Source organism: Lolium perenne, chromosome 3 (assembly GCF_019359855.2).
Source record: "Lolium perenne isolate Kyuss_39 chromosome 3, Kyuss_2.0, whole genome shotgun sequence".
NCBI lineage: Eukaryota > Viridiplantae > Streptophyta > Magnoliopsida > Poales > Poaceae > Lolium > Lolium perenne.
Genome location: NC_067246.2, coordinates 114,986,023 through 114,998,949, shown reverse-complemented (window position 1 = coordinate 114,998,949; position 12,927 = coordinate 114,986,023). Strand labels below are relative to the sequence as shown.

At 46.6% G+C, this 12,927-nt stretch overlaps 1 long non-coding RNA gene across 4 annotated transcripts; it reads left to right on the top strand.

The window, feature by feature from the left end:
- The first annotated feature begins 2,747 nt into the window (after nt 1-2,747).
- On the top strand, nt 2,748-11,301 carry LOC127342221 (uncharacterized). Of its 4 annotated transcripts, none has more exons than XR_007876359.2 (5): nt 2,748-3,203; nt 3,544-3,664; nt 3,812-4,225; nt 7,704-7,849; nt 10,926-11,301. It is a non-coding gene; the product is annotated as an uncharacterized lncRNA (long non-coding RNA). The 4 variants fall into 4 exon arrangements; XR_007876360.2 differs by having other exon boundaries at nt 3,538-3,664; XR_007876361.2 differs by having other exon boundaries at nt 2,748-3,219; nt 3,538-3,664.
- The last annotated feature ends 1,626 nt before the right edge of the window (nt 11,302-12,927 follow it).

Sequence of the window (12,927 nt, the reverse complement as noted above, 5' to 3'; positions counted from 1 at the left end):
TTCTCCGTATCCTTTCCATGTACGCAGACAAAACTAACAGCAGTTCACTTAAAAAATTACATGCACCTAGGTTGCAAAGAAACTCACCACAAAACATAAGAAAAGGACCACTGAAAATTCTAAGACAGCCCCAGAATTACACACCGAAAAGTCACTGCGGAAATGAACCACAAAGTGACGTACGGTCAGCTTGAGGAGAACTCAAAAAGAGGCTCCAAAATCATCATGAGAAAAAAGAAGTTTGTTGCACTTTAATATAGTAGTTATTCAGGGTTACGGAGAACTGATTTGGTTTTGGGTTCCGGATACTTACCCATGACGTCTTAGTTGAGCAGGTCCCAACCTTGTTCTGCCGTCCTCATGTAGGTCTGGAGGTGTTGGACGTTCTCTTGGAGGCTTTTAAGAGTAGCACTGTGCTTCCTCCGCTTCTCCACCAAATCAGCCTTTTCCCGGATTAACTCCGAATTCTTCTCAGCCAGTTGATTCTCTGCAAGCACCCGCTTTTCTTCCGCCTCCTTCAACTTAGACTCCAGGTCCTTATGAGTGGAGCGCAGGTTTTCAAGCTCGAAGGATGTAGTGGCTAGAGAGGTAGATGCACATGTTCAAATGAAACAAAATCTTAAGTCAGTTAAAAATCAGAAGATTGGAATAATGACAGTTTGGTCGGAGACATACCTTGGGCTTCCGCCAACAATTTTTCCAGCTCCGCAATCTTCTCTTTGGCATCATGAATTTGATCCGCCTGCCCAAGAGTAACGCGGCACTGCAGTGAGATATTCTTGTGGAGCTCGTAGTGCGGCGCTTGTTGTTCCTACGGCAGTGAAAGATAAGGATAAAGTTCCGATTGCGTATAGTTAAGTGTAGATCTTTTTGAAGCATCATTGCCGGAAATTTTCCGCCATGACGCTTGGGGCCTACCACGACACTTTAAAATTTCTCAGGTTAGTTTACTCAAAGTATCAAGGTGCAAACTATTCTTAAATTTCCGCCTAGATACTTGGGGGCTACTGAGAAGATTGGTTTACCTTGCGTTTCACGAGGAGTTGGTCGAAGAACTCGCCGATCTCCCTTTTGTGATTTTGAATCTCGGAAGATTCAAGATCAGCTTTACACCATGGGTTGTTTAGCATGGAGTTCAGTAGATCTTGCTCGAGCTCCCATCTCTTCGCCTCCGTAAGTTTGTTGAAGAACTTGTGGGAGTACGCCTTGGGCGTGGCATAAAGATCAGAAGGATCACCAAAATTGGCCGGAAATGTGACGACATCCTTAGCCGAAGCTTCAACCTTATCTGCAGAAGTGACTTCTGCCTGCTCTGCACCTTTGTATTGAGCCTCTTCTGGAGCAGCTCGCTTGGTGGCGGAGCAGCTTCCGCCTCCTTTCCTGTTGCTCACTGGAATTGTTTCCACCCGAGTTTCAGCAGCGGGATCAGGGGCGGGGTGAGCCTTAGGCGGAGTAGGTTGGGGAGCTAGGTTGGAGGCGCTTGGTGGAGCTGGAGTGGTGGGGCCAACGGCCGGTGACGTCTTCAAGAAACTTGTGATGGGCTTCTAGGTGCTAACCCCTGAAGCAGTGATCTTCTAGCTCCTACATCAAGTAAAGAAAAGACATAAGCAATAAAGTTTTAACTTCACAACTAAGAGTTTATATTTCGGAATACTTACGTGGCTCCGGGGAGCTGCGGGCGTGACCCTCTTCCGGCTGTGGCCAGCAGCTTGATGCGGTCACGCTCCGCCTTCTTGGAGTCGAGGCGTGGAGGAGCTTTGGTCCTTGCCTTTTTGGCAGAGGCCTCACCGCTGGTTCCGGCATCAGTGCCAAAAACCTTGGCGCGGGGACGTTTTGGAGCAAGAGGGGCAGCTTTCTTCTTGGGAATTTGTTCTCCCCCTCGTCTTCGTCCTTCGGATCCTCCTCCGCCCTTACGGCGTTAGTGGGTAGGCGGAATACATCTTTGAAACCATCTTCCGCCAATGAATTAAGCTGAAAGAGGAAGCGTTGAAGAAGTTAGAATATTTCAAATATGAAAAGCAAAATGACTAAGTGAAAAAATGCACCGGAGGGCACTTGTTGTTGATGTACACGTCCTTGTTGATCTCCGGGACCTCCTGGCCCCGGGTGAGCTTCAGAGTGTCCGGATCCTCTTGTTCAGAGAATTCGTCTGCAGGTTATCTTTGGTCACCCGCAGCTGATCGTATTTGAGCGGCTGAATTGGCATGTAAACCAATCTCACCCTATTTGAATTGTGGTAAGGATATGAAACTGTGATTTGAGCAACCAAACAGCTGATTCCTGTTTCCTGCGTGCAAGATGGGCTGAAAACGGGCAACCAAACGATGGGGATTGGGGTTCTTCTTCGGCGCGCAAAAGATCGCACATGCTACCAAACTACCCGGCTTTCCTGGTCCATGACCCGTTCGTGAATCGCAGGGGCTCCCATCTCGCTGGTGGAGTAATGCAGGAAATCAACCCAGGCAACTAAACGCGTCCTAGACGCATCTTTGGCTCGTTCAAGTGTTTGTAGTCTTCGCTATTTATAACTTTTACTATTGGAATTTTTTGCACTGCCGTTGAGTAATATGGATAGATTGGGTAGGCTTTTTGAAAAAAGAGAGCGGTCTTTCGTATAACTATATTGTTTCCTTACTTGCAACATGTAGTTTAATATATGTTATGTGAGTTAAAAAGCATTCTAAAAAACCCGTTCTCGCCGTCTTGCCCCAGGGCCCTGTATATGTGTGGACCGGCCCTGTCAACCCCGCTCGCCGGTGGTGCGCCGTGTCCCCAGGACGTTCTATTGGATTCGCGATTCGGCGTGACCCTGCACTCCAGTTCGCTATTTTTCACTCATTCCGGTCGGTTCCTCGCGTCCGAGGAAGGGGATAAATCATCACCGCTGAGCAACCTCGCCGGAGCAGCGGGCAGCTTCGAGAAGGTAAGGGTGGGGCATAAGAGGCAGACGCTGGTGGCGATGGCCTCCTCGTCGACCGCGGCGGTGGAGTCGGCCGCTTCAGGTCGCTGGAGACGGGGGTGCGAGCGTGGATGGAGAAGCTGCCCACCCACATCGAGGTCACGGTGTTCGGGGCCGTGCAGGGTGGCGCGCTCGGCGGGCTGATGCGCACGTTCACGCCGGAAATATCGGCAGACGGCTCTCCGTGCCGTAGGCGCCGCCCAGGCTCGACTCCATGGCCCTGCCATCCTTGGAGCAAGTGCAGGTTCCCTCCTCCTCATGTATAGTTCCCCTCTTGTTACAGATTTTCACGGGGACTATCAATTTTTGTAATTCCTGTGATACTTTTGTCAAAGATTGCAAATGCTTTTGAGTTCAGTCCCAGTGACGAATTTGTTCTCACATATACCGATGATGATGCAATTGATTATTTCTTGTTCCTTGTTCATAGCTTGTTCAGCCAGTAGGTGCAATCGAATTATTATTTGTTAATGTCCAAACTAAAATCAGTAGTTAGTATCTCATTTAGAGATGTATTATGTTTTCCTGACTGATGCACCGTATAAGCTGACTCTAATTCATGAAATCTCCATTGCAAGTTATAGAGAAGCAGTAAATTACTCTCATCAGCTAGGCATCAAGCAGATTACAGCCCATTGCAAGTTATGGAGAAGCAGTAAGTTACTCTCATCAGCTAGGCATCGAGCAAATTCAGTCCATTGCAAGGTATGGAGAAGCAGTAAATTACTCTCATCAGCTCATTGAGCAATTACAACTTTCTACTACATCTTTTAGCTGCCATAACTGATGCATCCTGTATGGTTGTGGCAATTCCAATTTCTTTTGTTTTCTTCACTCGTGCACATGTTTCAGGTTTGCAGCTGGGAGAATCCCAGAGATTTAGAGTACCGCTTCAACAAGTTTCCGCTGATTCAGCTGTAGTACCAAACTTTTTTGATGGATTCTGTTGGTTAAATGTATTATGGAGAGCTTCCGCCTCCCTGTGGTGATTCAGCTGGATTTCCGTTAAACGGTTGAGGAAAGGCTCGTCGAGTCTCCAATGGTTTTCTTTTCCAAGCGCCAGATGCTCGCCGATATGGGTCGTGTGGAAGAAAATTGTCCAAGCGCCCGACAATTGATTAAATCTGTGCAGCAGAGCAGAAGGGATGTGGGTCACGGCATTGTGCTAGTGTTGCACTGCAGAAGAGGAGATAACTTAACTCGATGCATATCTGTCATGAGGAGATTTGCTTCAATTGGATTCCGACCAAGGTCAGAGTTCATCAGGTATAATGGCTAAACTTTATGTATCTTTTCCCGTTGGCCTCTTTGGGTGATTCATGGACTTAATTAATCTGTGCATGCCCTACAAAGTCACTACTTTGTACTACATCTTTTAGTTGTTGTAACTAATGCATATATGCTAGTAATGTGAGCATTTTTTTGTCCACATAGTAGTTACATAAAATGGAAACTTATATGCAAACGAGAGGAACATCGATCACTCATCATAAAATTCTCAATACAAATGAAACTAGTTGTAAGAAGGCAAAGAAATGAACATATCTTATTGGAAAAACTAAGAAGAATATTAAAAGCAATCATCGCTTGTAGATCTTCGCCCATTTGGGATGGTTCCTTAGGAATGCCCACATGTTTAGTAGTGTGAAGGTTCCTTAGGAATGTCCACCTGATCTTGTGCGGTTCCATCATTTTTGCCTTTTTCTTCATCAAGGGTCAGCCTTAGCCCATACATGTTTCCCTTGGTGATGGATGAGGTGGCCAAGGATATACAAGGAGATATTCCTTGGTGTATGCTCTTTGCTGATGATGTGGTGCTAGTAGATGAAACTAGGGCCGACGTGAATAGGAAGTTAGAGCTATGGAGGCAAACTTTGGAGTCAAATGGGTTTAGACTTAGCAGGACCAAGACTGAGTACATGCGATGTGACTTTAGTGGTGTTGGTGGCGAAGACGGAGATGGAGATGTCAGTTTCGAAGGAAAGATAGTGCCCAAGAGGGACACCTTCCGTTACTTGGGATCAATGTTGCAAAGCAATGGTGATATCGATGAGGATGTTTGCCACAGGATCAATGCAGGGTGGATGAAGTGGAGGCAGGCATCACGTATCCTATGTGACAAGAAGGTCCCACAAAAACTAAAAGGTAAGTTCTATTGGACGGTTGTCAGACCGGCGATGCTTTATGGGGCAATATGTTGGCCCACTAAAAGACAACATATCCAACAAATGAGTGTCGCGGAGATGCGCATGCTGCGTTGGATGTACGGCCATACAAGAAATGACCGGATTAGAACGAGGTAATTCGTGATAGGCTAGGGGTGGCACCGATCGATGAGAAGCTAGTCCAACACCGACTAAGGTGGTTTGGGCATATCCAGCGGAGGCCTCCAGAAGCTCAGTGGAACTCTAAAGAGTATGGAGGACACTAGAAGGGGTAGAGGACGCCCAAAGTTGATGTGGCGGAGGCGATAAAAAGAGACCTTAGGGATTGGAATGTACCTAAAGTCTTGGATTTTGATAGGACTGCATGAAGATCAGCGATCCATGTGCCGGAACCTTAGTCACTCGCTTCTTTTCTCTTTCCTTTTATCCCTTTTTTTCTTTCCTTCTTTCTTTTTTTTTTCCTTTTTCTTTCTTTCTCCTTGTTTTGGTCCTCTTTTCTGTTGGGTTTCATATCTAGCCTACCCCAACTTGCATGGTTAAAGGCTTTGATGTTGTTGTTGTTGTCTCTCTTCTACATGTCTACTCCATTTGAGGAAGGAGTATTATGACCCTCCAATTCTATTTTTTTTCCTAATGTCTGCCGCTCGTCGCTCTAGGTACTGCGGAAAAAATTCGGCTTAGCGCCCGACTCAACTTTTCGCATCGACACACTAAATCTTGAGATCGATCGGGGTTTTGGTATAACTACAAGGAAAATGATCCTAGCACCTGGATTAAGTGCCTACATTGTAGATGTCCTAAGCCATGGTGCTGCACCAGTCAAAGGTGTTAGTTCTCAGTCTCCCACCAATCTGGTCCTCATGCTGACGTGCACCAGTCCCTGGCTGCAGCCGATGCACTGCTTGAGTGCTTGGTAGTGCGCGCGGAGTATGCATCGAAGGCTGCTTCCGCCTGAAGAGAGTGGTCAATCCAGCTCGATCACCAAGTGCTAAAAGCAGAGATACAAATATGAACTACAATGGCAGTGCTCCCTGTCCACAGTACTGATTTCTTTGTGGCCTCTTCATATCTGGATTATAATTTGTTAAACTCTTACTCTTCCATGTGTGCTGACACATGGCTGATAGCAAGAAGCTATATGTATACGCTTATTTACTGAGTGTTTATTTTACATGTACATATCTAAGGAAGCAATAGTAGTGGCTGTTAAAAGTTGTATCTAGTGGCAGTGCTCCCTGTCTTATAAGGTTGTTTTACTTCTGCATGTATGTATGCGCTTTTTAGGTAGTTACAAGTTGAAATGCATATTACACATGGTAGTTTTACTGGGAGGAGAGATACATAAAATGTGCCTGCCTTCTGGCAGGAAGTAGATGCCTATATTATATGTGAATGCTCATGCCTATGACTGCATCATTTGGAAGAAATAAAGAGCACAGAGATATGCGAATGCTCATGCCTAGTATTGCATCATTTGAAAGAAGTAAAAAGCAGATAAACTCCATATTTAATAAACTACTGCATCACTTGCTAAGCTAGATAATTATACATGAAGTTCTAGGTACTGGATAATTATACGTAAGGTTTAATGCACTGGATAATTATACATAAAGTTTTAGGTAAGCAATCTCGGAGGATTATGAGGATGTCCATCTAAGGTACCATTACATAAGATAAAAAAAGTTACCATTACATAAGATAGATACATTGTAGTCTTGAATGTAAAAGTTAGCAAACTGATGGGAAACCACATCTGTAGCCTCATCGTTGATCTTCTTGCTAGTGTGTTTGATATGGTCATGTGTTGTGGTTGCAGTCTTGGCAGTAGTTTCAATAAGAATAGGCTGTGCAGTTAGTGTTCTTTTGCAGTGATATATAAAGTGTGCAACCGATAGGCCACCATGTAAAGCTAGGATTTCTGCTTCTCCCTAAAGAGCCCATTGGCTGGACCAGCGTGATTTGGTCTGCAATACGAATTGAAAAGAAAATATAGTTTCTTTTTTGTGGTTTTGTTTGCAGACACAACTCCTCTCTTTTTTTTTACTTTTGGTCGTCCGGCTCATCTGAATGAGCATGAGAGGTAGGTAATACGGGTTTTAATAAGTAGACTTTTTTGCTGGAAACCTAATAAGAGCACATTGTTTCCTGTGCGTGGTAGAATAGCATAAAATGTCTTTGCGTCGTATTCATATAGCGGAAGTTTTCAGACTCCGGTACAACCTCCATAACCTGTATGCTGATTGATCCTGATTCTATGGAGGTGGTTTGCTGTCCAGTATTTGTTTTGGGGACCAACAACCATGAAAGATTAGAGCCTGTAGATCTGGCCCTCTTTTAGCTTCTCGTTGAACTGACACAATAAACTTAAGCTTACTGCTGTGTAGTTGCAACCAGTAATAAGATGATGATCAGGTTGACCTAATTGTAGGCATTTCATATGTAGATGATAATAACGGAATCAAAAATCCGAATGCTCAGAAGAAAATATTGTCATAGGCTTTCATCATCTGAAGGCTGAGTAAATATCGAGAGATAATTGAATGAGAATGCTAAGCTAACCGCATGAATCTTATGCGTAGGTCACCATGGAGGGATCAAAAAACTGAGTGTTCAGGAGGTACCAGTTGGTCAACAATAATGAACCCCAATTCATGCACATTCTATTATTGGTCCTTGTTCTCCAAGATCCGCAAAGCATGCACAAGAGGATTCCGTCAAAATCGAGGTGAGACATCTTTTACTGGAGTGGCCTCCGTTGCTACTTTCTTAGGTTTCTTGCAAGATAACTATGGAGATCAGGTGTGAACTGATTGAGTAAACAAACCACCACAAGAATTATCAATCTAAACTAATGCATAGGGTTATCTTTATTGCCTGCACATGTTGTGAGGTCATATATCTAGTGTTCAAGAATCAAGATCATAGCATCATGCCAGAGCCATCATGACCAAGGAAATGAATCAAAAGCTCGTGTGGATAGTTCAAATCTTTTTTACCAAAATTTAAACAAATTCATAATGCAATTGGAAAAGGTAATAAGGAAGGCATAATTTGTAAGCATCTTGGAGTAATTTGCTAGCCTTTTAACATTAGTAGCAGAGTTGTATTCATTCATTGTAAGTTCAGTGACAAAGATAACCTGCAAAAATTTCACGAGAATATATTAAGATACATTGCCTGGAACATAACCCGCATGCTGGATTACGATTTCGAAAATTAGAACATACCAAGACATGTATTTTTCAATGCACCGCGAGCCACACTATCATGGTTACTTTGTAAGCTTCAAAATTTCTGTCGCTGTTAGCTGAGATGAACAAAAGCAGGTAAGAATCAAGGTGACACCAAAATGGTAGAACTAATGATAGGAAAGTGTTGAGATGTCGAGAGGAAAGTGTTGAGACAAAAGCTTCAGAAAGCTTTTAATTATTTTCATGAATCTTTTAATTCACTATATAAACCTTAGAATCGCCTGAGAATACTTAATAGATCTATAGAATCACTCTTCATTTAGATAAACCTACACAAGAGCAGCCGTGGAATATTTTTATAACTACGGAACTACTATCCTTGGAAAATATTCTTAAACTGTTTCCAGTAAGAATCACCTATACGTTTTTCTCTATCATTATTTTCCCACCGAATATAAGCTTGCAATATAAAAATTGAGTATGCACGATACTTGTTTCACAAACCAATGAAACTTCCACCGACAAGTGAGTAAGGTAATTTTTTTTGACATAGACCACTGCACAAGGAATGGCTAGCTCACACTGGCCATGGTCGACGCATGTCGCAAGCCTAGTTGCACTAGCAGCGTCAGCCTCTCGTTGCCCAATCCTCTTACCCTCTGCTGTGGCTTTGTCTACTTCCTGCCAGATGCACACATCAGCAAGACAATGAACTAAGCAACAGCCAAAACCCCTCAAAACAGAACATTCTTATCACAGAGCACCATAAGTAGGAAATACATGAGGTAAAAAACAATCAGGAACCATCCAGACCATAAATTTGTGTTGTGCAAAGAGGTAAACCAGGCCCAACCCGTTTGTAGCTCATGTTCTTCCTCCTTCATGGAGTGATGATGACGATTCCGGAGGTGGCTGTGGAGGTGGAGGCGGCGCGGCCGGCCTGTGAGCGTGGCATCATTTACCGGACGCCGGAGGTGGAGTCTACGGAGAGAGCCCTCCGGTGGGGCCTGGTGGCGTTCGTCTCCAGCACGAGGCGGACGGTCAGCTGTGCAGCGGCGATGGCGGCCATTGTCGAGCGCATCCCCGAGCTCGAGGGGCGCTTCTCCATGCACCGGTTCTGGCCAACGGACCTCCTGCTGGTCTTTGACTCCAGGGCCAACCGCGACGACCTGCTCATCGCCTCCACCAACCCGTTCGACGGAAGGGACTTCACCCTCTGCTTTGGCGTGTGGAACCGCCAGCTTCAGGCGACACGCCGCCGCTTCTGCTTCTGCGTTCACCTGGAAGTGGTGGGCATCCCGCCGATAGCGTGGAACCTCGACACGGCTAGGTGCATCCTAGGCTCTTTCGGTTGGGTAGAGCGTTCGGATACAGCCAATCGTGCCGACCTGGGGACCTTTTGCAACACGGCTTGGACGGACAACCTTGCCGGGCTCCCTCGTTCCAAGCAGCTTTGGCTCGCAGTCTTTGACGACGACAGCGATGATTTGCCGCTCCCGGTGGAGGCCTTGATAGTGGAGGAAGTTGCCCTGCTCGACTACGACACCACGGTCCATATTGTTCGCGTGGAGGACACATGTGGAGAGGTCGGCCGACCCTCGGCTGGCGGTGGCCAGGGTCCTGACCCAGGTGGAGACAGCGGTGGCCGGGGCAATGGCGGCGGACGTGGCCCTCCTCCAGACGATCACCGTCGGCCGCCGGACACCCGTGCAGGTGCTGCACCGGCAGCTGCTCCGGCTCGACGGTGGAGGGGTGGTGCCGAGAGGCGTGTCGCGCTGGGGCACACTACCTCAGTGCGGCCTTGGCCGCTGGTGGTGGATCGAGTGGACGCCCCTCCTGATGGGCATGTTGCAGCGACTGCCCAGCTCGTGCCTCCCCTGGTTCGCATGTACAATAAAGGGCTGGGTCGCACCCAGGGCCTGGACGTGGAAAAGCTAGCGTAGGCGGCCATGAACGCTGGCACTATGGGCGAGGACTGCACCTTTCCCTTCTCTGGGCAAGGATTGTCTCTGCCTTCCTCCGGTGGACACGATATCTACTCGAGCTCTGCTTGGATCCAATCAGGGAACCCGAAGGCGTGGATGGTCCGCGACGAGGCCCTCGATCTCCCCGACCGGCCCGTTTTTGATTATAGGGGTGATTTGTTAGTTGTTTTTTAATCTAGACGTTGAGCTTCAGTTAGTTTAGCTGTTTGCACTTTCAGTTAAGTTTTCAGTTAAGCATGATCTCGCTCTGAGTACGGGCTCGTGGGATGGCGCAAGCACATAGCATAAGAAAAGTTAAGTGCAACGCATATTAAATATTTTGCTCACGATACGAGTCTAATGAAGTTGGCACATAAAATTTATTTGCCAAAAGAAAAAAACATAAAAAATTAGATGAACTACACCCTGGTTCCGCCTACGGCCGTGCTGCCTGCCTCTACTCGTCTTGTGCCTCCTTCTCGACAACCAGTTCTGGCCATATCTTCATGGAGCGCTCATTTATCTTTATTTCGTGTAGAGCACGCGGCCCGCGGAACCTGCGACCATGCAATTTTTTTTCTAACTTTTTTTTGAGATGCCGTATCTTCTGGTAGATGGCATTCTTATCCAGTTTTCCGGTGCGCAGGAGCGGGGAGCCTTCCTTCTGTAGCGCCGTAAGGACTTGCAACGCCGAGGGCATGATTCCTGAGTTGTTCTCACGCATCTCCGTGATGGTATCCATCAGTTTGTGTTGGTCCTGGTGGCACCATGTGTTGTACCTCTTGGGCCTCTTGGACCTCTTGGTGGAGGTGTCGTTGGTGTCGCCATCCTCAGGTGACTCACCGGGGTTGGTGTCGCCATCCTCAGGTGAGTCACCGGGGTTGGTGTCGCCATCCTCAGGTGAGTCGCCGGACAGGGGCGAAGCTGGACCAAAAGATCATTTGGTTCAGCTCTACTAGTTATGTGATAATCATCTACTAATGAGACAAGTTAAACAGCAAACTAGTGAAGGTTTCATGAAATTCGTTGGGTTCAACTATACCAGCTCCGCCACTGTCGCCGGAGATCATCTCGCCAGCCTCAGGTGAGTCGCCGGACAGGGGCGAAGCTGGACCAAAAGATCATTGGGTTCAGCTCTACTAGTTATGTGATAATCATCTACTAATGAGACAAGTTAAACAGCAAACTAGTGAAGGTTTCATGAAATTCGTTGGGTTCAACTATACCAGCTCCGCCACTGTCGCCGGAGATCATCTCGCCAGCCTCGTCATCAGAGAGAACGACGATTTGGTCGTCAGGTTCGACCATTATCACGTCGCCCTCATCATCGGAGAGATCGATGACTTGTCGGGATTGGTCGTCCTCGTCGTCAGAGATGAGAATCAGATTGTCAGAGAAGCTACGAGGATTAAAGAGTGGGATTGTGGGAGCCATAGGTACGGCAAATGGTGGTGGTACAGCACGGCAATTGGTGGTGGTAGAGCACGGCAAATGGTGGTGGTACAGCACAGCAAATGGTGGTGGTAGAGCACGGCAAATGGTGGTGGTACAGCACAGCAAATGGTGGTCTCGGGCCTCTTCTATTTATATGCTATAGGAGGCGCTGGAGCAGTTTAGCGCTGCTAATTGGATTGGCGGGAAGGATAGATCAAGGTTGGCGCCAAACCGTGAAAACTTGAATCGACTGGACCAAATCCTGCATTAATACAAATTTTCAGCTCGCCCGATACAATCGGTTAAACTGAATTCTATACCATAAGTATCCTTTTCACAAATTACATGTGTGTTCATAAAAAAAAACGATTCCATGTACATATCAATTCGCCTGATTGGTTTCCATCAATTTTCATTGGGCAAGAGATCACGCTGCAATAATTAGATTAATATAAGGCTGGAAAGAAATCAACTAAATAATCCGATTAATTAGTTATCATCGTAAAATAAGAGAAGGAAATAATAGTCAGACTAATATATAGATGGCATGAAATCAGCGCCCAACAGATTGTCAGATCAGCATATACCCATTGTAAAAGAGAGAAATATACCGACCATGGTCAGATTGGTCTGTGTATTAATTGCTTCATCTTATTGGCGGTCAACCATGGCACCGCCATAGTGAGCCATATTTGCACTTTCTGAAACAAATAACATGTCAAATAACATGTCAAAATTAACTAATTCTAGCATTTTTCCTTTTTTTTTTCTTTAGTGACTTGCTCTACCACCACCATTTTGGGGGCGGAATCAAAAATGCGCTCACGCTAGCGCGCCCAAAAAAGCGCCGGCGCCTCACGCAGCGAATGATTTTAGGCGTGGGAACCACGTGTCAGCCATACATTCCAAAATTATACATGCTTTTCCCCAGAACCCCTTCCCCTCTGCCGCTCATTTCTCCCGCCCGCCGCTCCATCGCTCATCCAGACTCCAACGAGAAAAACCCTCGCCGTCGCCATGCCGCCGAAGAAAAAGGCTTCAGTGAAGGCAGCGAAGGCGCCGGCGGTGCCGGCGAAGCCGCGCATGCGCCAAATGAGAAGCCGGCGACCATGTCGCAGGAGGCGTGGGACGAGGAGAAACGCCGCTGCACCATGGTGACGGCCGACTACAGAAGGCACCACTGAGGCGTTGAAAGCCGAAGCCGCGAAAGCGGC